Below are 27,777 nucleotides of genomic sequence, written 5' to 3'. Positions count from 1 at the left end.
GTTTTATAAAATAATACATTGTATCTATTATTTCCTTATTTACCAAATAAATATTTGAAATATTCAAAAGAGTTTATGGTAAAAAAAAATCTAATTACTTATTACCACTTGATTACATAAAAAAATTGATTAGATATTCATGTTGAAATCTTTCATAATATAGAAAAAATTTTGAGGTTATAAAATAAAAAAATATTTTTGTCAATGTTTTGAATTATGATTATTTATTTTTTAAAATAGTAAACTATTTTTGTCAATGATTAGAATTACCATTATTTATTTTTTCAAATAATAAACTAGATATATTATTTCATAAATTACCATATATATTTTAGAAGTATCAAATATAATTCATCGTAAACTCTATTTCTAAATATTAATTACAAATTAGTTGATTTACATGTTCATGTTGGATGCTTTAAAAATATAGACAACCTTATGAAGTTATAAAAAAAATATACAATTTTTTTGATCAGTGTGTATAAATACTATCTTTTTAAATAATAAAATATATTAATTATTTTATAAATTACCAAATATATTTTCGAAAGGAGATAAATTGGGAGTAAAATATAATCAAGAAAATTGTCAATGTGTAATTGTTAGAAGATTGTTTGAGGGTATTAGCGTTCACAGGTTAGGTTAATCGATGATTTCAATCATGGTTATTTCAAGTTTTTTATGATGGCAGATAGAGAAATTTCTCAGAAATTGGTGACAGAAATGGAAAAAACAATGATATGTAAAAGTGAATAAAATGAAACCATAAATTAAATTAAATAAAAAACTCACACTTTGAGATAGATCCACAGAGACAAGTCAGAAACACAAAACCAAGAAAAATATAAAAGAGAAGGAAAATACACTTGCAGAAAGAGGATAGGTGAAGGAAGTGATGGGGAGAAAGGAGCGGACGACGGCGATAGAGGCACTACGGAGGAACCCGGACATCCGTTTCTTCTTAAGTAAATCAAAATGAGCAACGCTTACCAGATCCATGTCGATGACAACAACTAGATCCGTAGTCGTAAGAGGGTTATTATTGGTTTTGTAGATGGTGTCCTGAACACCAAAAAATAATTGCGACTCCCATTCTAACTCTGATTTCAAGGCCACCAAATGCCTTCAAAGCACACGACTATTTTCTCTCCACCATATCCATATCCATATCCATATTCAAATGGGTATCCAACTTTAGTTTTTTGGGTTAAGTGGAATGTTGACATTTCACCATTGACTTCAATTGACAAAAAAATGATATAAAAAGGGTATTTTCGACATTCACAATCACTTAACAGAAATTGTTAACAATGTTAGTCATAACGGAAAATTTTGTACGAGGTTTCTCGGGGGGAACCATTCATGGGAAAAAGGTTTCAAATGGACTATTTAAGGGACAAACGGAAAATATAAAAGACCATTTGAGAAATTTTTTATTTATCTTTTAAATTAGTAGGCTATATTTATTAATATAAACATTACCAAATATAGTATTCAAAGATTAAAAAAATTATTGGAAACCATTTATATAATTACTAGTTACAATTTAATTGCATAAAAAAGTAATTGATTGCATTTTCATATTGGATTCTTTCATAATATAAAAAAGTTTTTGAGGTTATAAAATAATAAACTATTACAATCATGTTTAGAATTATAATTATTTTTTCAATAATAAACTATATTTATTATTGTATAAATAACCAAATATATATTTGAAATATTCAATAGAAATCAAGGTAAACCTTTTTTTTCTAAGCAATTGTCACAAATAAATTGCAAGCAAAAAGTAAATGATTTACATGTTAGTGTTGGATTCTTTTATAATACTGAAAAATGTTTTTAGGGTATAAAATAATAAATCATTTTTTATCAACGTTTAGGATGGCAATTATTTGTTATATAGAATAATAAACTATATCTATTCTTGCATTAATTACCAAATATATTTTTGAAATATTCAAAAGCGTTTATGGTAAAAAAATCTAATTACTTATTATCACTTAATTACAGGGAAAAAATGATTAAATATTCAAGTTGAAATCTTTTTTAATATAGAAAACCTTTTGAAGGTTATACAATAATAAACTATTTTTGTCAATGTTTTTAATGATGATTATTTATTTTTTAAAAATAATAAAGGAGATATATTATTTCATAAATTACCAAATATACTTTAGAAGTATCCAATATAATTCATGGTAAACTCAGTTTATGAATATTTAATACAAATTATTTGATTTACATGTTCATGTTGGATGCTTTTAAAATATAGACAACCTTTTGAAGTTATAAAAGAATATACAATTTTTTATCAATATATATATATATATATATATATATATATATATATATATATATATATATATATATATATATATATACACACACTATATTTTTAAATAATAAAATATATTTATTATTTTATAAATTACCAAATATATTTTCGAAAGGAGATAAATTTGGGGTAAAATATAATCAAGAAAATTGTCAATATTGAATGTTAGAAGATTGGTTGAGGGTAATAGCATTCACAGAGTTAGGTCAATGGAGGAAGTCAATTATGGTTATTTCAAGTTTTTTTGTGATGGTGGATAGAAAAATTTCTCGCAAATAGTTGACTTAAATGGAAAAAAAACAAAGATCTATAGAAGGGAATAAAGTGAAACCATATATTAAATTAAATAAAAAAACTCACACTATCAGATAGATCCACAGATATGAGTCGGAAACACAAAACCAAGAAAAATATGAGAGAGAAGGAAAATACACTTGCAGAAAGAGGATTGGCAAAAGAAGTGATTGGGCAAAAGGAACGGGCGGCAGCGGACAACAACAACATGATCCGTAACAACAAAAGGATTATTATTGGTTTTGTAGGTGGTGTCCAAAACACGAAAAAAATGATTCCGACTCCCATTCTAAGTTCAATTTCAAAGCCACCAAATGCCTTCAAAGCACACGTCCCGTCTCTCTCCACGATATCCATATCCATATCCAAATGGTCATCCAACTTTTGTTTTCTGGGTTAAGTGGAAAGTTTACATTTCACCATTGACTTCAGTCAACAAACACAAACACAGGTATACAAACGGTATTTCTGTCATTCACAATCACTTAACAGAATTCGTTAACAATGTTAGTCATAACGGCCATTTGTGTGCAATGCTTGTTCGGTGGGGACCGTCCATGGCAAAAAAGTTTTAAATGGACAATTTAAGGGATAGGCGGAAAATCTAAAGGACCACTTGTGAAATTTTGTCTTTATTTATTAAAATAGTAGACTATATTTATTATTAAAAAGTTACCAAATATAGTTTTGAAATATTAAAGAAAACATTAATGGAAACCATTTTTCTAATTACTAGTTACAATTTAATTGCATAAAAAAAGTAAATGGTTACATGTTCATGTCGGATTCTTTCATTATATATAAATGCTTTTGAGGTTATAAAATAATAAACTTTTACAATCATATTTAGAATTACGATTATATTTTTAATTAATAAACTATCTTTATTCTTTTAGAAATAACCAAATATATATTTGAAATATTCAATAGAAACCAAGAAAAACCTTTTTTTCATAAGCATTTGTTAAAAATAAATTGCAAGCTAAAAGTAAATGATTTACTATTAATGTTGGATTCTATCTAAATATTGAAAACGATTTGAGGTTATAAAATAATAAACTATTTTTTTTTATCATTGTTCAAAATTACCATTATTTGTTTTATAAAATAATAAATTGTATCTATTATTTCATTATTTACCAAATATATTTTTGAAATATTCAAAAGAGATTATGGTAAAAAAAATTCTAATTACTTGTTACCACTAAATTTCATAAAAAAATTGATTAAATATACATGTTGAAATCTTTCGTAATCTAGAAAACTTTTTGAGGTTATAAAATAATAAACTATTTTTGTCAATGTTTTGAATTATGGTTATTTATTTGTTAAAATAATAAACTATTTTTATCAATGATTAGAATTATCATTATTTTTTTTTTAAATAATAAACTAGATATATTATTTCATAAATTACCAAATATATTTTAGAAGTATACAGTATAATTCATGGTAAACTCTGTTTCTAAATATTTATTTCAAATTAGTTGATTTACATGTTCATGTTGGATGCTTTAAAAATATAGAAAACCTTACGAAGTTATAAAAGAATATACAACTTCTTTTATCAATGTGTATAAATACTATCTTTTTAAATAATAAAATATATTTATTTATTTAAAAATTATCAAATATATTTTCGAAAGAAGTTAAATTAGGGGTAAAATATAATCAAGAAAATTGTCGATGTGTAATTGTTAGAAGATTGTTTGAGGGTAATAGCATTCACAGAGTTAGGTCAATGAATGATTTCAATCATGGTTATTTCAAGTTTTTTTGTGATGGTAGATAGAGAAATTTATTGTAAATAGTTGACAAAAATGGAAAAAACAATGATCTGTAAAAGGGAATAAAGTGAAACAATATATCAAATTAAATAAAAAAACTCACACTATCAGATAAATCCACAGATATGAGTCGGAAACCAAAAACTAAGAAAAATATGGCAGAGAATGAAAGTAGACTTGCAGTAAGAGGATTGGCAAAGGAAGTGAATGGGCAAAAGGAGCGGAAAGCAGTGGCAGAGGCACCACGGAGGACCCCGGACATCCGTTTCTTCTTAAGAAATCAAAATGAGTACGAGCCACCAGATCCCCGTCGACAACGACAACAAGATCCGTAACAACAGGAGAATTATTATTGGTTTTGTAAGTGGTGTCCAGAACACGAAAAAAATGACTCCAACTCCCATTCTAAGTTCAATTTCAAAGCCACCAAATGCCTTCAAAGCACACACCCCGTCTCTCTCCACGATATCCATATCCATATCCAAATGGGTATGCAACTTTTGTTTTTTGGGTTAAGTGGAATGTTTACATTTCACCATTAACTCTAGTCAACAAACACAGGGTATACAAACGGTATTTTCGTCATTAACAATCACTTAACAGAATTCGTTAACAATGTTAGTCATAACGACAATTTGTGTGCAATGTTTGCTCGGTAGGGACCGTGCATGAGAAAAAAGTTTCAAATGGTCTATTTAAGGGATAGGCGTAAAATCTAAGTAGTTGTTACAAATAAAATTGCAACAAAAAAGTAAATGATTTACAAGTTAATGTTGGATACTATCTGAATGTTGAAAATGATTTAAAGTTATAAAATAATAAACTATTTTTTTTATCATTGGTTTGAATTACCATTATTTGTTTTATAAAATAATACATTGTATCTATTATTTCATTATTTACCAAATAAATATTTGAAATATTCAAAAGATTTTATGGTAAAAAAAAATTCTAATTGCTTATTACCACTTAATTGCATAAAAAAATTGATTACATATTCATGTTTCATAATATAGAAAACTTTTTGAGGTTAAAAAATAAAAAAATATTTTTGTCAATGTTTTGAATTATGATTATTCATTTCTTAAAATAGTAAACTATTTTTATAAATGATTAGAATTATCATTATTTATTTTTTAAAATAATAAACTAGATATATTATTTCATAAATTACCAAATATATTTTAGAAGTATCCAATATAATTCATGGTAAACTCTGTTTCTAAATATTAATTACAAATGAGTTGATTTACATGTTCATGTTGGATGCTTTCAAAATATAGACAACCTTATGAAGTTATAAAAAAATATACAATTTTTTTTGATCAGTGTGTATAAATACAATCTTTTTAAATAATAAAATATATTTATTTATTTAAAAATTATCAAATATATTTTCGAAAGAAGTTAAATTAGGGGTAAAATATAATCAAGAAAATTGTCGATGTGTAATTGTTAGAAGATTGTTTGAGGGTAATAGCATTCACAGAGTTAGGTCAATGAATGATTTCAATCATGGTTATTTCAAGTTTTTTTGTGATGGTAGATAGAGAAATTTATTGTAAATAGTTGACAAAAATGGAAAAAACAATGATCTGTAAAAGGGAATAAAGTGAAACAATATATCAAATTAAATAAAAAAACTCACACTATCAGATAAATCCACAGATATGAGTCGGAAACCAAAAACTAAGAAAAATATGGCAGAGAATGAAAGTAGACTTGCAGTAAGAGGATTGGCAAAGGAAGTGAATGGGCAAAAGGAGCGGAAAGCAGTGGCAGAGGCACCACGGAGGACCCCGGACATCCGTTTCTTCTTAAGAAATCAAAATGAGTACGAGCCACCAGATCCCCGTCGACAACGACAACAAGATCCGTAACAACAGGAGAATTATTATTGGTTTTGTAAGTGGTGTCCAGAACACGAAAAAAATGACTCCAACTCCCATTCTAAGTTCAATTTCAAAGCCACCAAATGCCTTCAAAGCACACACCCCGTCTCTCTCCACGATATCCATATCCATATCCAAATGGGTATGCAACTTTTGTTTTTTGGGTTAAGTGGAATGTTTACATTTCACCATTAACTCTAGTCAACAAACACAGGGTATACAAACGGTATTTTCGTCATTAACAATCACTTAACAGAATTCGTTAACAATGTTAGTCATAACGACAATTTGTGTGCAATGTTTGCTCGGTAGGGACCGTGCATGAGAAAAAAGTTTCAAATGGTCTATTTAAGGGATAGGCGTAAAATCTAAAGGACCATTTGTGAAATTTTGTCTTTATTTTTTAAAATAGTAGACTATATTTATTATTAAAAAAAATTACCAAATATAGTTTTGAAATATTAAAAAAAACATTAACGGAAATCATTTTTAATTACTGGTTACAATTTAATTGCAAAAAAAGTAAATGATTACATGTTCATGTGGGATTCTTTCATCATATATAAACACTTTTGAGGTTATAAAATAATAAACTATTACAATCATGTTTAGAATTAAGATTATATTTTTAATTAATAAACTATCTTTATTATTTAGAAATTACCAAATATACATTTGAAATATGAAATCAAGAAAAACCTTTTTTTTCTAAGTAGTTGTTACAAATAAAATTGCAACAAAAAAGTAAATGATTTACAAGTTAATGTTGGATACTATCTGAATGTTGAAAATGATTTAAAGTTATAAAATAATAAACTATTTTTTTTATCATTGGTTTGAATTACCATTATTTGTTTTATAAAATAATACATTGTATCTATTATTTCATTATTTACCAAATAAATATTTGAAATATTCAAAAGATTTTATGGTAAAAAAAAATTCTAATTGCTTATTACCACTTAATTGCATAAAAAAATTGATTACATATTCATGTTTCATAATATAGAAAACTTTTTGAGGTTAAAAAATAAAAAAATATTTTTGTCAATGTTTTGAATTATGATTATTCATTTCTTAAAATAGTAAACTATTTTTATAAATGATTAGAATTATCATTATTTATTTTTTAAAATAATAAACTAGATATATTATTTCATAAATTACCAAATATATTTTAGAAGTATCCAATATAATTCATGGTAAACTCTGTTTCTAAATATTAATTACAAATGAGTTGATTTACATGTTCATGTTGGATGCTTTCAAAATATAGACAACCTTATGAAGTTATAAAAAAATATACAATTTTTTTTGATCAGTGTGTATAAATACAATCTTTTTAAATAATAAAATATATTTATTATTTTATAAATTACCAAATATATTTTCGAAAGGATATAAATTGGGGATAAAATATAATCAAGAAAACTGTCAATGTGTAATTGTCAGAAAATTGTTTGAGGGTATTAGCATTCACAGGTTTACGTTAATGGATGATTTCAATCATGGTTATAATTTAAATTTTTTGTGATGGCGGATAGAGAATTTTCTCATAAATAGTTGACAGAAATTGAAAAAACAATGATATGTAAAAGGGAATAAAATGAAACCATAAATTAAATTAAATAAAAAATCCACACTTTGAAATAGATCCACTGAGATAAGTCTGAAACACATAACCAAGAAAAATATAAAAGAGAAGGAAAATACACTTGTGGAAAGAGGATTGGTGAAGGAAGTGAAGGGGAGAAAGGAGCGGATGACGGCGGTAGAGGCACCACAGAAGAACCCGAACATCCGTTTCTTATTAAGTAAATCAAAATGAGCTGCACTTACCAGATCCCTGTCGATGACGACAACTAGATCCGTAGCCGCAAGAGGGTTATTATTGGTTTTGTAGGTGGTGTCCTGAAGGCCAAAAAATAATTGCAACTCCCATTCTAACTCTGATTTCAAAGCCACCAAATGACTTTAAAGCACACGCCTCTTTTCTCTCCACCATATCCATATCCATATCCAAATGGGTGTCCAACTTTAGTTTTTTGGGTTAAGTGGAATGTTGACATTTCACCATAGACTTCAATTGACAAAAAACATGATATAAAAAGAGTATTTTCGTCATTCACAATCTCTTAAAAGAAATTGTTAACAATGTTAGTCATAACGGAAAATTTTGTACTAGGTTTCTCGGGAGGAACCATTCATGGAAAAAAGGTTTCAAAGGGACTATTTATGGGACTAGCGGAAAATCTAAAAGACCATTTGTGAAATTTCTTATTTATCTTTTAAAGTAGTAGGCTATATTTATTAATACAAACATTACCAAATATAGTATTCAAATATTTAAAAAAATTATTGGAAACCATTTATATAATTACTGGTTACAATTTAATTGCATAAAAAAGTAAATGATTGCATTTTCATATTGGATTCTTTCATAATATAAAAAATTTGTTGAGGTTATAAATGAATAAACTATTACAATCATGTTTAGAATTATAATTATTTTTAAATAATAAACTATCTTTATAATTTTATAAATTACCAAATATATATTTGAAATATTCAATAGAAATCAAGGTAAACCTTCTTTTTTTTCTAAGCAATTGTCACAAATAAATTGCAAGCAAAAAGTAAATGAATTACAAGTTAGTGCTGGATTCTTTCATAATACTGAAAAAATGTTTTTAGGGTATAAAATAATTAATCATTTTTTTATCAATGTTTAGGATTTCAATTATTTGTTTTATAGAATAATAAATTGTATCTATTATTTCATTAATTACCAAATACATATTTGAAATATTCTAAAGAGTTTATGGTAAAAAAAAATTCTAATTACTTATTATCACTTTTTTTAATTGTAAGGAAAAAATGATTAAATATTCAAGTTGAAATTTTTTTAATATAGAAAACTTTTTGAGGTTATAAAATAATAAACTGTTTTTGTCAATGTTTTAAATTATGATTATTTATTTTTTAAAATAAAAAAATATTTTTTTTTATCAATGTTCATAATTATCATTATTTATTTTTTAAAAATATTAAATGAGATATATTATTTCATAAATTACCAAATCTATTTTAGAAGTATCCAACATAATTCATGGTAAACTCAGTTTATATATATTTATTACAAATTAGTTGATTTACATGTTTATGTTGGATGCTTTAAAAATATAGACAACTTTTTGAAGTTATAAAAGAATATATAATTTTTTTTATCAATGTATATAGATACTATCTTTTTAAACAATAAAATATATTTATTATTTTATAAATTACCAAATATATTTTCAAAAGGAGATAAATTGGGGGTAAAATATAATCAAGAAAATTGTCAATATTAAATGTTAGAAGTTTGGTTGAGGGTAATAGCATTCATGGAGTTGGGTCAATGGAGGAATTCAATCATGGTTATTTCAAGTTTTTTGTGATGGTGGATAGAGAAATTTCTCGTAAATAGTTGACTGAAATGGAAAAAAACAAAGATCTATAGAAGGGAATAAAGTGAAACCATATATTAAATTAAATAATAAAACCCACACTATCAGATAGATCCACAGATATGAGTCGGAAACACAAAACCAAGAAAAATATGAGAGAGAATGAAATACATTTGCAGAAAGAGGGTTGGCAAAGGAAGTGAATGGGCAAAAGGAGCGGACGGCAGCGGCAGAGGCACCACGGAGGACCCTGGACATCCGTTTCTTCTTCAGAAATCAAAATGAGCACCAGCCACGAGATCCCCGTCGACAACGACAACAAGATCCGTAATAACAAGATGATTATTATTGGTTTTGTAGGTGGTGTCCTGAACAGAAAAAAATGACTCCGACTCCCATTCTAAGTTCAATTTCAAAACCACTAAATGCCTTCAAAGCTCACGCCTCGTCTCTCTCTATGATATCCATATCCATATCCAAATGGGTATCTAACTTTTGTTTTTAGGGTTAAGTGGAATATTTACATTTCACCATTGACTTTAGTCAACAAACACAGGGTATACAAACGGTATTTTCGTCATTCACAATCACTTTAAAGAATTCGTTAACAATGTTAGTCATAACGGCCATTTGTGTACAATGTTTGCTCGGTAGGGACCGTCCATGGGAAAAAAGTTTCAAATGGACAATTTAAGGGATAGGCGGAAAATCTAAAGGACCATTTGTGAAATTCTGTCTTTATTTTTTAAAATAGTAGACTATATTTATTATTAAAAAAATTACCAAATATAGTTTTGAAATATTAAAAAAAAACATTAATGGAAACCATTTTTCTAATTACCAGTTACAATTTAATTGCATAAAAAAGTAAATGGTTAAAAGTTCATGTCGGATTCTTTCATTATATATAAACGTTTTTGTTGTTATAAAATAATAAACTATTACAATCATGTTTAGAATTACAATTATATTTTTAATTAATAAACTATCTTTATTCTTTTAGAAATAACCAAATATATATTTGAAATATTCAATAGAAACCAAGGAAAACCTTTTTTTTCTAAGCATTTGTTACAAATAAATTGCAAGCAAAAAGTAAATGATTTACATGTTAATGTAGGATTCTATCTAAATATTGAAAACGATTTGAGGTTATAAAATAATAAACTATTTTTTTTTATCATTGTTCAGAATTACCATTATTTGTTTTATAAAATAATAAATTGTATCTATTATTTCATTATTTACCAAATATATTTTTGAAATATTCAAAATAGTTTATGGTAAAAAAAATACTAATTACTTTTTACCACTTAGTTGCATAAAAAAATTGATTAAATATACATGTTGAAATCTTTCATAACGTGTAAAACTTTTTGAGGTTATAAAATAATAAACTATTTTTGTCAATGTTTTGAATTATGATTATTTATTTTTTAAAATAATAAAATATTTTTATCAATGATTAGAATTATCATTATTTATTTTTTTAAATAATAAACTAGATATATTATTTCATAAAGTATCAAATATATTTTAGAAGTATATAATATATATTTCATGGAAAACTTTGTTATGCTTTAAAAATATAGACAACCTTATGAAGTTATAAAAGAATATAAAACTTTTTTTTATCAATGTGTATAAATACTATCATTTTAAATAATAAAATATATTTATTAATTTATAAATTATGAAATATATTTTCGAAAGAAGTTAAATTGGTGGTAAAATATAATCAAGAAAACTGTCGATGTGTAATTGTTAGAAGATTGTTTGAGGGTATTAGCATTCACAGAGTTGGGTTAATGGATGATTTCAATCATGGTTATTTCAAGCTTTTTGTGATGGTGGATAGAGAAATTTATTGTAAATAGTTGACAGAAATAGAAAAAAACAATGATCTGTAAAAGGAAATAAAGTGAAACCATAAATTAAATTAAATAAAAAACCCACACTTTGAGATAGATCCACAGAGACAAGTATGAAACACATAACCAAGAAAAATTTAAGAGAGAAGGAAGATACACTTGCGGAAAGTGGATTGGTGAAGGAAGTGAAGGGGAGAAAGGAGCGGACGGCGGCGGCAGAGGCACCACGGAGGAACCCGAACATCCGTTTCTTCTTAAGTAAATCAAAATGAGCAGCAATTACCAGATCACTGTCGACGACGGCAACTAGATCCGTAGCCGCAAGAGGGTTATTATTGGTTTGTAGGTGGTGTCCTAAAAACCAAAAAAAAAATGATTCCGACTCCCATTCTAACTCTGATTTCAAAGCCACCAAATGCTTTCAAAGCACACGCCTCTTTTCTCTCCACCGTATCCATATCCATATCCAAATGAGTATCTAACTTTAGTTTTTAGCATTAAGTGGAATGTTGACATTTCACCATTGACTTCAATTGACAAAAAAATGATATAAAAAGGGTATTTTTGTCATTCATAATCACTTAACAGAAATTGTTAAAAATGTTAGTAATAACGGCCAATCTTGTACGAGGTTTCTCGGTAGGAACCATCAATGGGAAAAAGGTTTCAGAGGGACTATTTAAGGGACAAGCGGAAAATCTAAAGGACCATTTGTGAAGTTATTTATTTATTTTTTAAAGTAGTAGACTATATTTATTATTACAAACATTACTAAATATAGTATTCAAATACTCCCTCCGTCCCATAATAATAGTCCATGTTTCCTTTTTGGTTTGTCCCAAAATAATTGCTTACTTCTAAAAATAAATATGTCTTTTACCATAATACCCCTCATTATTAGTTAAATTACCATAAAATTAAATGCAACTACCATAGAATTAAATGCAACAGAAGGGTAAGATTGTCATTTCATTTAATAAAGTTAATGATAATTAATGTTTTCTTAAACTATGTGTTTTTTGTCTGTGGACTATTATTTTGGGACGGAGGGAGTATTAAAAAAAATTAATGGAAACCATTTATATACTTGCTAGTTACAATTTAATTGCATAAAAAAGTAAATGATTACATTTTCATATTGGATTCTTTCATAATATTAAAAAGTTTTTGAGGTTATAAAATAATAAACTATTACAATCATGTTTTGAATTACGATTATTTTTTTTAAATAATAAACTATCTTTATTATTTTATAATTACCAAATATATATTTGAAAAATTCAATAGAAATCAAAGTAAACCTTTTTTTTTTCTAAGCAATTGTCACAAATAAATTACGTGCAAAAGTAAATGATTTATATGTTAATGTTGGATTCTTTCATAATGTTTGAAAACATTTTGAGGTGATAAAATAATAAACTATTTTTTTTTTATCAACGTTTAGAATTGCCAATGTTTGTTTTATAAAATAATAAAGTGTATCTATTATTTCTTTAATTACCAAATATATATTTGAAATACTCAAAAGAGTTTATCGCAAAAATATTTGTAATTACTCATTACCTCTTAATTATACATATTCATGTTGAAATCTTTCAATAATATAAATATTTTTTCGAGGTTATTAAATAATAAATTATTTTTGTCAATGTTTTGATTTACGATTATTTATTTTTTAAAATAATAAAATATTTTTATCAACGTTTAGAATTATCATCTTTTTTTTTAAATAATAAACTAGATATATTATTTCATAAATTACCAAATATACTTTATCAATATCTAATATAATTCACGGTAAACTTTGTTTCTAAATATTTTTTTTTAAAATTAATTGATTTACATGTTCATGTTGGATGCTTTAAAAATATAGACAACCTTTTGAAGTTATAAAAGAATATACAATTTTTTATATGTGTTTATAAATACTATCCTTTTAAAGAATCAAATACATTTATTATTTTATAAATTACCAAATATATATTCAAAAGGATATAAATTGGGGGTAAAATATAATCAAGAAAATTGTCAATGAGTAATTGTTAGAAGATTGTTTGTGGGTTTTAGCATTCACAATTTTAGGTCAATGGAGGATTTCGATCATGGTTATTTCAAGTTTTTTGTGATGGTGGATAGAGAAATTTTTGGTAAATAGTTGACAGAAATGGAAAAAACAATGATCTTTAAAAGGGAAAAAGTGAAAGCATAAATTAAATTAAATAAAAAAACCCACACTATCGGATAGATCTACAGAGATGAGTCAGAAACACAAAACCAAGAAAAATATAAGAGAGAAGGAAAATACACTCGTAGAAAGATGATTGGCGAAGGAAGTGAAGGAGCGTAAGGAGCGGACGGCGGCGATGGAGGCACCACGGTGGAACCCGGTCATCTGTTTCTTCTTAAGGAAATCAAAATGAACAGCAACCACCAGATTCCTATTGTCTACGACAACAAGATCTGTAGTAGTAGGAGGATTATTATTGGTTTGGTAGGTGGTGTACTGAACACAAACAAAAATGATTCTGACTCCCATTCTAAGTTTGATTTCAAAGCCACCAAATGCCTTCAAAGTACATGCCATTGTTTGTTATATAAAAAATATGTATTTATTATTTCATAAATTGCCACATATATTTTTGAAATATTCAAAAGAGTTTATGGTAAACTTTTTTTATAATTACGTATTACTACTTAATTGCTGGAAAAAAAATAATTGATTACGTATTCTTGTTGGAATCTTTCGTAATATAGAAAGCTTTTTGAGGTTATAAAATAATAAACTATTTTTGTCAATGTTTAGAATTACAATTATTTATTTTTTTCAAATAATAAACTAATTTTATCAATGTTTAGAATTGCCATTATTTATTTTAAAAAGAATAAAAATTAGATATATTATTTCATAAATTATCAAATATATTATAGAAGTGTCTAATATAATTCATGGTAAACTCTGTTTCTAATTATTTTCTACAAATTAGTTGAAAAAGTAAATGATTTACATGTTCATGTTGGATTTTTTAAAAATATAGACACGCTTTTTAAGTTATAAAAGAATATAATATTTTTTTTATCAATGTTTATAAATACTATCTTTTTAAATAATAATATATATTTATTATTTTATAAATTACTAAGTATATTTTCGAAAGGAGATAAATTGGGGGTAAAATGTAATCAAGGGAAGTGTGAATGTGTAAATGTTAGTAAATTGTTTGAGGGTTTTAGCATTCACAGAGTTATGTCAATGGAGGATTTCAATCATGGTTACTTCAAGTTTTCTATGATTGTGGATAGAGAAATTTCTGTTAAATAGTTGATAGAAATGGAAAAAAACAATGATCTTTAAAAGGGAATAAAGTAAAACCATAAATTAAATTAAATAAAATACCCAGACTATTAGATAGAGCCATTGAGATGAGTGAGAAACACAAAACCAAGAAAAATAAGATAAAGAATGAAAATACACTCACAGGAAGAGGAATGACGAAGGAAGTGAAGGGGCGAAAGGAGCGGACGACGATGACGGAGGCACCACGGAGGAACCCGAGTATCCGCTTCTTCTTAAGGAAATCAAAATGAGAAACAACCACCGGATCCCTGTCCACCATATCCATGTCCATATCCAAATGGGTATCTAACTTCAGTTATTAGGGTTAAGTGGAATGTTGACATTTCTCCATTGACTTCGGTCGACAAAAAGGGTATACAAAGGGTATTTTCGCCATTCACAATCTCATAACAGAATTTGTTAATAATGTTAGTCATAATGGCCATTTGTGTGCAAGGTTTGCTCGGCAGGTATCATCCGTACGAAAACGTTTCATTGAGACTATTTAAGGGACAGACGGAAAATATAAAAGACCATTTGTGAAATTTTGTCTTTATTTTTTAAATTTGTGGACTATATTTATTATTACAAAGATTAATAAATATAATGCTAAAATATTCAAAAAAAAAAAATTATTGCATGAAAAAAGTAAATAATTACCTGTTAATGTCAGATTCTTTCATTATATAAAAAAGCTTTTGAGGTTATAAAATAATAACCTATTACAATCATATTTAGAATTATAATACTTTTTTTTTTAAATAAACTATATTTATTATTTTAGAAATTACCACATATAGATTTAAAATATTCAAAAGAAATCATGGTACACCTTTTTTTTCTAAACATTTTTTCCAAATAAATTGCAGCAAAAGTAAATGATTTACATGTTAATGCTAGATTCTTTTATAATATAAAAAATGCTTTGCAGTTAAAAAATAATAAACTATTTTTTTTATCAATGTTTAGGATTACCTTTATTAGTTTTATAAAATAATAAATTGTATCTATTATTTCATAAATTTCTAAATATATATTTGAAATATTCAAAAGAGTTCATGGTTATCTTTTTTTAATTAGTTATTATCACTTAATTGCAGGAAAGAAATAATTGATTACATGTTCATGTTGGAATCTTTTATTATATAGAAAACTTTTTGAGATTATAAAATAATAAACTATTTTTATCAATGTTTAGTATTAGGGTTATTTATATTTTAAAATAATAAACTATCTTTATCAATGTTTAGAATTACCATTATTTATTATTTTAAAATAAGAAACTAGATATATTATTTCATAAATTACAAAATATATTTTAGAAGTATCCAATATAATTCATGGTAAACATTGTTTCTAATTATTTGTTAGAAATTAGTTTCAACAAAGCATAAATGATTTGCATGTTCATGGTAAACTTTTTTTAATTAGTTATTATCATTTAACAGTCACTGGTAGGAAAAAAAAACTTGTTAATGATATGGTGAAATCATGCTTTTTAAGAGGAGCTTCCCAGAGTTAATAACCTAGAAGTAAAATTTGAGCCAGATCAACCATGATTGAATCTGGAGATAAAATCCAAGAACTATCTTCAATGACTAGTACATTTCTCATTCAACCACTCATATGTTGAAGTACGTTTTATTCAGATATTCATAACAATTTTATGAACCTTGAACTTTAGACGCATGCTAAATCACAAATCCAATAGACTGGAGGAAACATATAGACTAGGGACGACTAGTGAACTGTCAGAAAGCTACTCACAAAATTCTACAAACTCGCATTTTACATGTAACAAACATGTATTTTATATCAATTTTACATTTATAACCTTTGGAAGATTCCATATTGTTATATAAATTGATGTCTTTCGTGTTACGTTAAGTTATTACACTAAGAAAACATTATACGAAACCCCTTAACTGAGAAATTAACCCGGATTCCCTATGACATCGGGAAAGAACGAAACCATGAAATCATCTTTTACCTAAAGGATTAGTAGTAGTTACATAAGAAACAATACACTTATTTAAGCCATAGTAGACAAAAGAACAGGGAGAAGAAAGACATACCTCGACTGTGCAACCTATCCTGATGTACTCCTTTAAAGTCTACATGATATACCCTAGTTAAGCAAGTCGAGTTTTGAAACGAATTAGTCTTCGGTGCAACACCAATAGCAAACCCTCCTCATCCGTGAACTCCATCAGAGATGCAAGAACTATTAAACAAACTACAATAAATCTAATGAAGGATTTGATCAAATGCAGAGGAGTAAGTAAATACATCTTCTCAAGAAATGGGGGATTTGATCAAATATGGAGGATTAAGTGAAGACTCCTTCTCAATAAATGAGGGATTTGATCAAATATGGAGGAAGAAGTGAATACTCTTTCCTAAGGAAATGAATGTTGAAATTAACAACAAAAGAACCCATGTGAATCCCACAAAAATCAAAGAAATCAAGGACTAGGAAGCGTCATAGAGGCCAACAGAAGTGCGTCAATTCCTAGATTTTGTTGTCTACTACCGAGGATTCTCCAAGAACTTTTACTAGCCAAACCACTAATTGTCTGGACACAAAAGGCAACAAAGTCCAACTAGGAACACAAGCAAAAAAACAACATTCCAAAAATTTGAAACCTATGTTGTGTAGCATACCAATCCTACCCTCTTCCTGAAGGAACTTGAGACTTGGTGGTATACCATGACGTGTCTCATCAAGGATTAGGATGTGTGCTAATATGAAAGACAAGGCTGATGTGGCAGCAGATGCCTTGAGCCTAAAAGAACGAGCCAAATCTTGTCCACTACAATCATTGAACAATGACTATCCCTTCCAACATTACCACACCTATTCAAAAAGCACAACTTGAATCTCTAAAAGAGAAAAACATCATGACTGAAGCTTTTCGGGGATAAATAAGATATTGAAGCTTAGAGATGACAAAACACAACAGTTTACGAACCAAATATGGACGCCTTAGTTCAGCGACATCAGAAATCCTCAAGTTTACTCCAACAATAGGAAATGCCTAAGTGGAAGTGGGGGTACATTTTAATGAACTTCTTAATAGAAGTACCCATGAAACATAGTGTCCTCAATTCAATTTGATTAGTGGTTAAGTCCGCCCATTTCATGTCCAACAAAGAAATTGGGTAAGGTAGAAAACTTACCAGAGCTTATCTTAAAGAAATCAAAAAAATTTCATGGGGTGTTGGTTTTTATTGTCTCGAATAGAGATAGTAGATTCACCTCACGATGTAGGCTATCACTACAAAAATTATTAAGGATGCGCCTAGGTATGAACACGTCTTGACATTCTCAATGGAAGAAATTACCCAAACTTTGAACAATAGGCTCCAAGCCTAAGTAAATAAACATTGAAAGTGCACGGAATACAAAATTGTTGTTGATTGAGTCTTTCAACAATAGCTATTACACCGACACAAAAGCCACACTGTTCGAGGCTTTGTATAGAAGAAAGTGTTGATCTCTGATATGTTGAATAATAGTTAGAGGCATGTAAACTGACCAAAGAATAGGTAAATAGTACACTACATATTGATCTAGAAGTCAGTCTTGAGGTTTTAGAAAAGATTGTATGAACCAATGAACAATTTAAGGCTAAACACAAATATCAACAATAAATGCTTCCTTTTTTTAGGAATAATACAATTAAGAGATCAAGGTAAATTAAACCTACGACACGAAGAATCTTTGAAAATTCTAGTAGGAATTGGTCTAGATTCACGAAACCAAAACGATAAAACCTGTCGAGGTATTAAAACTTGAGAAGTGATTTTCTGATGGCACTCGTGTTATCTCTTCCAATGAAGTGAACCGAAAAACCCTAGTAGTATTGCATATTAGTTAGGTAAATATGGTAAAGATACTTATAGGATAATATTACTTTATAATGTCGACTCTACCCTATTCTTTGTGCCATGTTTGGTTGTAGGATTAGGTAGAGTCATTGATTTGATTGATAGTCCAAATTTGAAATATATACGACTCACATGCACAAGAAAACTATAGAAAGATCATTTACGAGATCAAACAGAATGACAATATCCCTAATTGTTTGAAGATATCCCTAACTACAAGCTAAATTTCGAGATGAAATTCCTTTAACGGTGAGAGAATGTAACAATTGGTAAAAATATGTCGGTGTTTGGTGATCAAACCACCACGAACCGCTACGTATTAAAGATCAATTGTGTGTAATATCATATTTATAATGTATATTAAATATATTATACTTATAATTACTTTCAAAACGTTACAATATGCCCAACAAATAGTCTATCGTTAAGGATTGAGGCAAAAATAAAAATAATAATAATAATTGCGACTTAAAAATGAATTTTTGCATCGAGGATATTTAAGTCTAATTTATTATTAAATTAAATAGATTATACTCTTACGACTTCATGGATATAAAGAACGTCAAAAACGGAGGTCGTATGCAGAAGTTACATCCATTTTAAGAAAATAAATCAATACAATACTGATTTTCTTAATAAACAAGAACTAAATTGATCCGTTAAAGTAAATGAACACCTCATGTGGAAATTCCGAGAATGTTTTTTGACTCATACATAAGTCTAATATTTGATTGTATAATCACAATATTTTTAACCTGTTAATAAACGAAAACCGAATTGATCCATTAAGGTACATACACACCTCATGCGGATCCAAGAACTTTTTTGGACTTATACATAGGTATAATATTTGATTTCATAATCACAATATGTTTAACCCAGTAATTTAACAAATTCGCCAAAAATGTTGAATCTGAAACGAATTAATCACGAAACTTTAGACGGATTTTCCTGGAGTTCTACATATCATAATTGGACCGGTTTGAATTTTTTGAATCCTTGTAGCGAATACTATCATTCGCTACCCTTAGAAAAATTATAGGATGTCGGGATTTGGACATACCGATCGAGAAAGTTATTTTAAGGTATTTTGGATGTCACAAATTGAGACTTAAAATTTGGCCAACTATATTTCTTTACTTGCACATTTCTCTCCTCCCTTTCAATCAATCTATTATACACTTCAAAGGGTGTACAACTATCTTATGAGAATATTTGTAACATTCCGTTATAAAAAAATCAATATGTGAAATTAATAAATGAGTAATAGCCTTAAATTTGGAATAATTTAGCAAGGTGTTGGTCTCGGGGAGTTAATTGTACAATTTTAGAAGTTGGGGGTTAAAAGTGTAAGTTCCGAAGTGATTTGTAAATATTATTTATCAGGGCAGGGACTGCTTGGTAAATTATTGGGACTTAAATCGAATATATTTTGGGAAGCAAGGGCTAAATGGTAAATTCCGGATAAAATTTGTAAAGATTTTTGAGGTCAGTGGCTATTTGGTAAGTTTTAGACATAAATTGTAATGAATTTATTGAATCAGGGGTTAAAAGGGAATTATTGGATTAAAGTTGAAGAATATATGGTGAGGAGGGGCTGATCTTGTAAAAGTCCAAAATTCTAATGAAACACGGGTTATACCCGGTGCTCTTGTTCGTCACCATGTTACATTGCAAACCTTAAACCTAGGAAGACTTCAGCCGCCGCGAGTGAGTTCCCAGCTACCACCCATCCTTTGAGCGCCGCCACACGCTGCTGCTGGAGACGGGATGTGAAGCCAGAAAGAGCCGTCGGGACCATCAATCGAAGTTGTGAAGGTCACCGCGAGTCTTGGACGACCAAAAACGTTGGGTAAGCGAGTTGCCATTTGATTTCTCTTTCTTCCTTTAATTTTACGGTGTGTGTGACGTAGGAAACATCATTGCTGGCCTCAGCAGACTGTTTCTGTCGACCTCGATGCTGCCGGCCGTCATGGCGGTGGCTGTTGGCTGCTGTTCTCATCGCTTTTCCGTGAGATGTTGCTAGGAATTAAGGAGATCGTTGGCTGGAGGTTGCTGCACCACCATGGCAGCCAACCATGGTGGCTGCCATTTCTATCGTGTCCCGCCGTCGCCAGCCACCGTGGGAGGTGGTTGTAGGTGTGTATTTGGGTCTATACTCGAGTGTTTTCGCTATACTGATATTTTGGAGTTTGTATGCATATTTATGTGACCGGAAAACCACCGCCACCACCGTGAGGTGGTGGCCGCCTTTATGAGCCGCCACTGGCCACCACTACCTGAGGTGGTAGTGGGTGGTGCTTGGCATAGTAAACCCTAATCGGCCTAATGTTTGATCTTGGACCGGGCTGCTTCGTGATTGGGCAAGAAACCCTAATTAGGGTTTAGAAAACCCTAATTTTGGGTTTGTTAGTGTGGATTTTACCGGGACCCGCAATTGGACTGTTAAATTGATATTGTGAATTATGTCCGACTTCATTGTATGAATGGCCTAGTGGAGTGATGGACTTAATGGGTTAAGTGAGAAACATTTCACCCTAATTGTCATTTTATGTGAAAACCCTAATTTTGTTTGGTCCTTGAGTTGGGCCTTTTTATTGGGCTTTTGTAACTGGGCTACTGATGGGCCATCCAAGAACAATCATGTGGACTAGAATATTTAGATGGGCTTCAGGGTAAGGCCCATATGAGGTTTGAGCCTCATTTGGAAAATTAGGCCATTAGTGGACTTCTGTGGACCCATTTGGTATTGGGCCTTGGTGGGCCCATTGGGCTTGGGTTATTTCTGGACCAGGTTGGTGGACCATATTTAGACCTAATGTGTGAAGGTTTGGTCTTAGATCCTAATGGGGTTAATTGTGGGTTTGGCTAAGTGTTAGAAGCCGGAGTACAACAGCAACCTTTATAGGATCTGTCTGCCATCCGAGGTGAGTCTTCTCACTATACCTACCTGCATGGTGATTTGTGTGTGACCGGAGGGTCTTATTTGTGTTATTGACCAGAGGTTCTTATTTACACTATTGACCGGAGGATCTTAGTACATATAGACCGGAGGGTCTTAGTAGATTATCGACCAGAGGGTCTTAGTACATTATCGACCGGAGGGTCTCATCTGTTTATAATGTGTTATTGTTATCGTGCATACTGACTTTGTGACTTATGTTGTTGTAGTAATCTATGTATATATTGATCTTATGTGCTTATACTGAGACATGTGATATCATGTATTTTGTCTTATGAATTATGTTGTATATTATCTTATGCATTGTTGAGATAGGACCAAAGGGTCCACCCGTGTTGTGGGACCGGAGGGTTCCACTGAGACACATCGACCAGAGGGTCTTATATGAGATATAGCCATGAGAGGCTAACGAGTAATGTGTGGTATGCTGGGGAACTCACTAAGCTTTGTGCTTACTGTGTTATTTGTTATGTGTTTCAGGTACTTCTCAGGATCACAGGAAGGCGCCGGTTCGATTGTACACATGAGATGGAGGTATGGTTCTGATGATCCTGGATTTGATCCAAAAAACTGTGAACATGTGTTTTTGACAATTTGATATTTGGGGATTTTGTGATATATGTTGACGAGATTCATGTAATTAGAAAATGAAAAAATTGTTTGAAATTTTAGGGTGTTAGAAGTTGGTATTAGAGCCTTGGTTTGAGGGATTCAGATGTGCTCTCAGGTATGTTTGAACTCAAACTGAGGATTTGAGAAGATTTTTATTAAAAGAATTGATTTTTATAAAAACGAGTAAGAGTTTTAAAGAGAAAATGAGATGGAGCAGTGTGTACAATCAGCTAGAGCCCGAATGGTGATTTTCCAAAACACCATTATTTGTTTATATTATGAGATATTTATGAGATATTAGAGTTGCATGCTAGAGGATAGGCTAGGTATTTCAGAATTTAGGGCTAGAGTTGCCTGAATCATGATGCCTTAACCTAGGGAAAGTTATTGATTGATATTATTTGCTAATTGCTCTGTATCTACTGAGTGGAAGTGTCTAGCAAGAATTTTTTAGAGAGAGTCTTGAGTCGAGGAGTAATCTAGGAGAGATACCTAGACGAGCATTTGAGGAATCTACTGAGACAGTAGTTAGAGATCCACAAGAGGTAGGATTGCCTGAGTTCGGTGATGCCTTTTGAGTTATGAAAAGAGCGAGTTGAGTGGTATGCTAGAGTGGTTTCATGTGTTTGTTATTCGATGCCCGAATGTTGCTTGCTTCATGCTTTGTGGAACTCTTAAATGATGGGAGTCAGCTACTAAGTGAATATGACGATATTCAGAAGGTAGATGGCTGACATCACGAGGAGTTCTTTAGCAGCTGATGGCAGAGAAGTATGAGAATCTAAAGAGTAATTCTAGTCCGAGGAGTACGCTGCTTAGAGTTGGGTATTCTCTAGAGAGCGAACATGTGTGTTGGGAATGGTGATCGAGAAGGTTGAGTAGTTACTTAGAAAATCTAGGACGGTCCATGTGGAAAGTATGAGTAGATGTGGCAGGTAGTATGGGGCCGTACTACTGAAAGCAGAGGACCCATACTCGAAATAGGGAGAATTCTGGAGGTTCTAAGTAGTAGGATGAGGATAAATAACATAGTTTGGGTACCATGATTCGTAGTAGAATGTGATTTCGCCTTTATCAGTTATCCGGTTGTGATTATTCAGACTGAGAGTGGGTATGAGAGATTGTGGGGCTAGAGGGTCATGTCGGTTGAGCTTAAATGGAGTATAGCCTAGGTGGGAAAATCTGAGTTTAGATCTCGAGGGTTTCGACTGGTGAGGAGCTAGTTGGAGTCGCAAGACTCAAATAGGGGGTGGTGGTGCTGCATCATGGGAGATTGCAGTCTGAGTTGAGTGGTCGGGCAATGGCCCGTGATATCAAAGTTCTAGATTGAGGATTATATTTTTCCTATTTCCCATTTGGAGAGGATGGGTGAGTGAGTTTCTAATATCATAGATTAGAAGAAGACTCTGTGGGGCACCAGGGAGTAGACTGTTGATATGTCAATTAGTGATGGTTAAACCCTGAGTGGGGGAGAATTGGGTATTCTATTGAGAAAATCAACAATTTGTTCAAGTTGCGATTATAAGATTTGGTTAAAGGGATTTGTAGTACATACATATGAGACCTGGGTTTATTGGTGGATGAGGCGAGGTACAAAACGAGGTGATGCATATAGTGAGTGTTCAGGAAAGAACGAGTGTATCCACGGCAAGTAGCCGTTGGTCAGGGACCCTTCGGGATTACAATGGTTTAGTTCGAGGCGGTTGGTTCGTTGAGGTCTAGTTTCGATCATTGACATTTGTTAGTTCGATGGATAGATTGTTATCTATACCCTGGGAGGAGCAGCAATTGATTTCTTAATTAGTTTCAGAGTCGTTATGAGTAGCTTCACATGGGTTTTGATCAGTAAGAGGATGAGGCTTCAGATAGTTATGGACGTGTTCTCAGTCATTGATGATTCCTCTGTGTTTCAATTTGTGAGTGGAGTATTTCGAGGTTACGAGTTGTGCGAGAGGAAGATCAATGGCCGTAGCAAGTCATTATGAGATTCTGTAAGGGTGCATTGCGGTATTCGAGTATGATGTCGTGAGTGGGAGATCAGTGGTTGAGGCAAGCGAGCATGAGATTTTGTGATGGTGTATCGGGGTATCCGAGTATGGTGCCCTAAGTTGTTGGATTATTTTGGGACTCGAGTCTATGAGATGGCAAGTGGAGTACCAAGTAATTATTGTTCCAGTGGGAACCCATCAACTAATTGTCATCGGACGGGGATTGTCCAAGAATGGGAATTGTATCGAGAGAAGTGAGTTGTTGCAACAGTTGTCGTCAGGAGTAGTGATGCTCAGTCTAGACGGGTGGGTGCACCTGTCCATGATGGATCGCGGAGCATGAGTTTAGTGAATGCAATATGGTGATGGCTTAATGATGAGGTTGTGGGGTGGTAAGAGAGTGGAAGGATCCAGGTGGGAGTAATCACTTTGTAATATCAGGGAAACCATGGGGAGTGCCTATGGCGAGTGAGTAAGTGATGTAAGCCTATGGGGAGCCATAGCATTCACGAGTTAGTGTGAGAGTGTCGCAAGTCTGCGGGGAGCCATAACACTCATTAGTCAGTAAGGGAGTGTTATAACATTGCGGGGAGCCATGATATTCACTAGTTAGAGCATGACACAAAGGAGTTCTTAGGCTTAGTTATCCTTGACAACTGAATCTTTGGGAACCTAGTGGCCGGGCCAGGGGCAAAATTGAGGTCTCTATGATGGTCGGGATCCCTTATATCTGGAATTGGGGAGACATTGTTGCAATACAAAAGGAATTAGAGAAGTAATGTTCGCTTAGAGTCGCAAATCACGGGTTGTGAGTCGAGTATCAGATTGGAAATGAGTAGTTCCAATTCTGTTGTGGAACCAAACTCTCGAGTTTGAGTGGGTCCTATTTGTGTAAAAGATGAATGATTTGTGATTTCGGATTCCTGATAGATTTCATTTTAAAGCATTGAGGTTTCCATCTTATGTTATAGACTTGGTAGGGTCGGATCGTTGGATTGAGAAGGACCGTAGCATGCATGGAGTTAGTGAGTGTTAGACGACAAAGGTCGGAAGTGATGAGTGACTACAGACCAGTTGTAGTATTTTCTTGAGGTAAAGCGAATTTTGTGGTTGCATGTACAACGTGGTTAATTGAGATAACTCAGTCGGATTGAAAGACCGGGGTTATGCTCGGGCTTGTGCCCATGTCGTTCGAGTTGACTGGCATGTAAGGAATGGTAAGAAATGATTTTGAGGACGAAATCTAATTTAAGTGGGGGAGAATTGTAACATTCCGTTATTAAAAAAAATCAATATGTGAAATTAATAAATGAGTAATAGCCTCAAATTCGGAATACTTTAGCAAGGTGTTGGTCTCGGGGAGTTAATTGTACAATTTTAGAAGTTGGGGGTTAAAAGTGTAAGTTCCGAAGTGATCTGTAAATATTTATGAGGGTAGGGACTACTTGGTAAATTATTGGGACTTAAATCGAATATATTTTGGGAAGCAAGGGCTAAATGGTAAATTCCATATTCAATTTGTAAAGATTTTTTAGGTCACGGGCTATTTGGTAAGTTTTAGACCTAAATTGTAATGAATTTATTGAATCAGGGGTTAAAATGGAAATATTGGATTAAAGTTGAAGAATATATGGTGAGGAGGGGTTGATCTTGTAAAAGTCCAAAATTCTAATGAAACACAGGTTATACCCGGTGCTCTTGTCCGTCACCATGTTACATTTCAAACCCTAAACCTAGGAAGACTTTATCCGCCGCGAGTGAGTTCCCAGCCGCCACCCATCCTTTCCTCGTTATTCCAACCAGTCGATGGTACCCCCTGCTACTCCACCGTTGAGCGCTGCCACACGCTGCTGCCGGAGACGGGATGTGAAGCCAGAAAAAGCCGTCGGGACCATCAATCGAAGTTATGAACGTCACCGCGAGTCTTGGACAACCAAAAACTTTGGGTAAGCGAGCTGCCATCTGATTTCTCCTTATTCCTTTAATTTTCCGGTGTGTGTGACGTGGAAACTGATGGGTTTTACACAAATAAACATCCTATGTGCTCATGCAAACCCTAATGCTTGGATCTAGGCTTCTCTATTGTACATGCAATGAATCCAAGACTTGCAAACCCTAGATCTAGAAGTATGAACTTGAAATGTAACATAACAAATCAGATCTAGATGATTACCTTTTTTGATTGTTTGATTCCTTCTTGATTCATCTTGTCTTGGAGTTTAGAGTCACAAGTGTAACTCCTCTAATGGCTTACAAACACTAACTAGAAAGAAGGAAATTATGAGAGAGAAGGGAGGATGCAAAATCGGCCTAGGGTTTCTGTTCAAGTCAAGGTAGCCGAAAATTGCAAGCAAGAGGCTCTATTTATACTGTAGGCTGCTAGGGTTTCAGTCTAAACCCTAATGGACAGCTTAGTCACCAAGCAACCCATGGAACCTTCTGGAATGGGGCCTTGGATGAAAATATGATGATCCTTCATCATAATTTCGTTCCCCCTTAGTCCATTAGAATTTCCCAGCCCAAAACTCAACTATCACACGTTTGACAGTTTAAGCCCCTTTATTTAATTAATCTCTTTTAGTCATGAAATTAATTCCTAATTAATTTATGACTAATATTAATCAAATAATATGATTTCTCCTTTAATATATTATTCTTATAATATATTAATAAACCATAATATCTTCTCTCTCTCTCTCTCCATAAATTACCTTGTCAAGTTGCTATGGTGAAGGCACCCCAAAAGGACCATGCACAACCAGGTCACGTACTTACCAAATATAGTTATGGGATTAGACACTAATCCAATAGAAACATCATTGTTGGCCTCAGCCGACTGTTTCCGTCAACCTCGATGCTGTCGGCCGTCATGGCCATGTCTGTTGGCTGCTGTTCTCGTCGCATTTTCGTGAGATGTTGCTAGGACTTAAAGAGATTGTTGGCTAGAGGTTGACGCACCACCATGGCAGCCAACCATGGTGGCTGCCATGTCTGCCGTGTCCCGCCGCCGCCAGCCACCGTGGGAGGTGGCTGTGGGTGTGTATTTGGGTGTATACTCGAGTGTTTTCGCTATACTGGTATTTTGGAGTTTGTATGTTGTTTATGTAACCGGAAAACCCAACGCCACCAATGTGAGGTGGTGGTTGCCGCCATGAGTCGCCACTGACCACCACTACCCGAGGTGGTAGTGGGTGGTGCTTGGCATAGTAAACCCTAATCGGCCCAATGTTTGATCTTGGACCGAGCTGCTTAGTGATTGGGCAAGAAACCCTAATTAGGGTTTAGAAAACCCTAATTTTGGGTTTGTTAGTTTGGATTTTACCGGGACCCGCAGTTGGAGTGTTAAATTGATATTGTGA

The sequence above is a fragment of the Lactuca serriola genome, chromosome 6, assembly GCF_051521515.1.
Source record: "Lactuca serriola cultivar US96UC23 chromosome 6, Lser_US96UC23_V15, whole genome shotgun sequence".
NCBI classification, from domain to species: domain Eukaryota; kingdom Viridiplantae; phylum Streptophyta; class Magnoliopsida; order Asterales; family Asteraceae; genus Lactuca; species Lactuca serriola.
The sequence above is the reverse complement of the archived record's forward strand: the minus strand, read 5'-3'. Positions refer to the sequence as shown.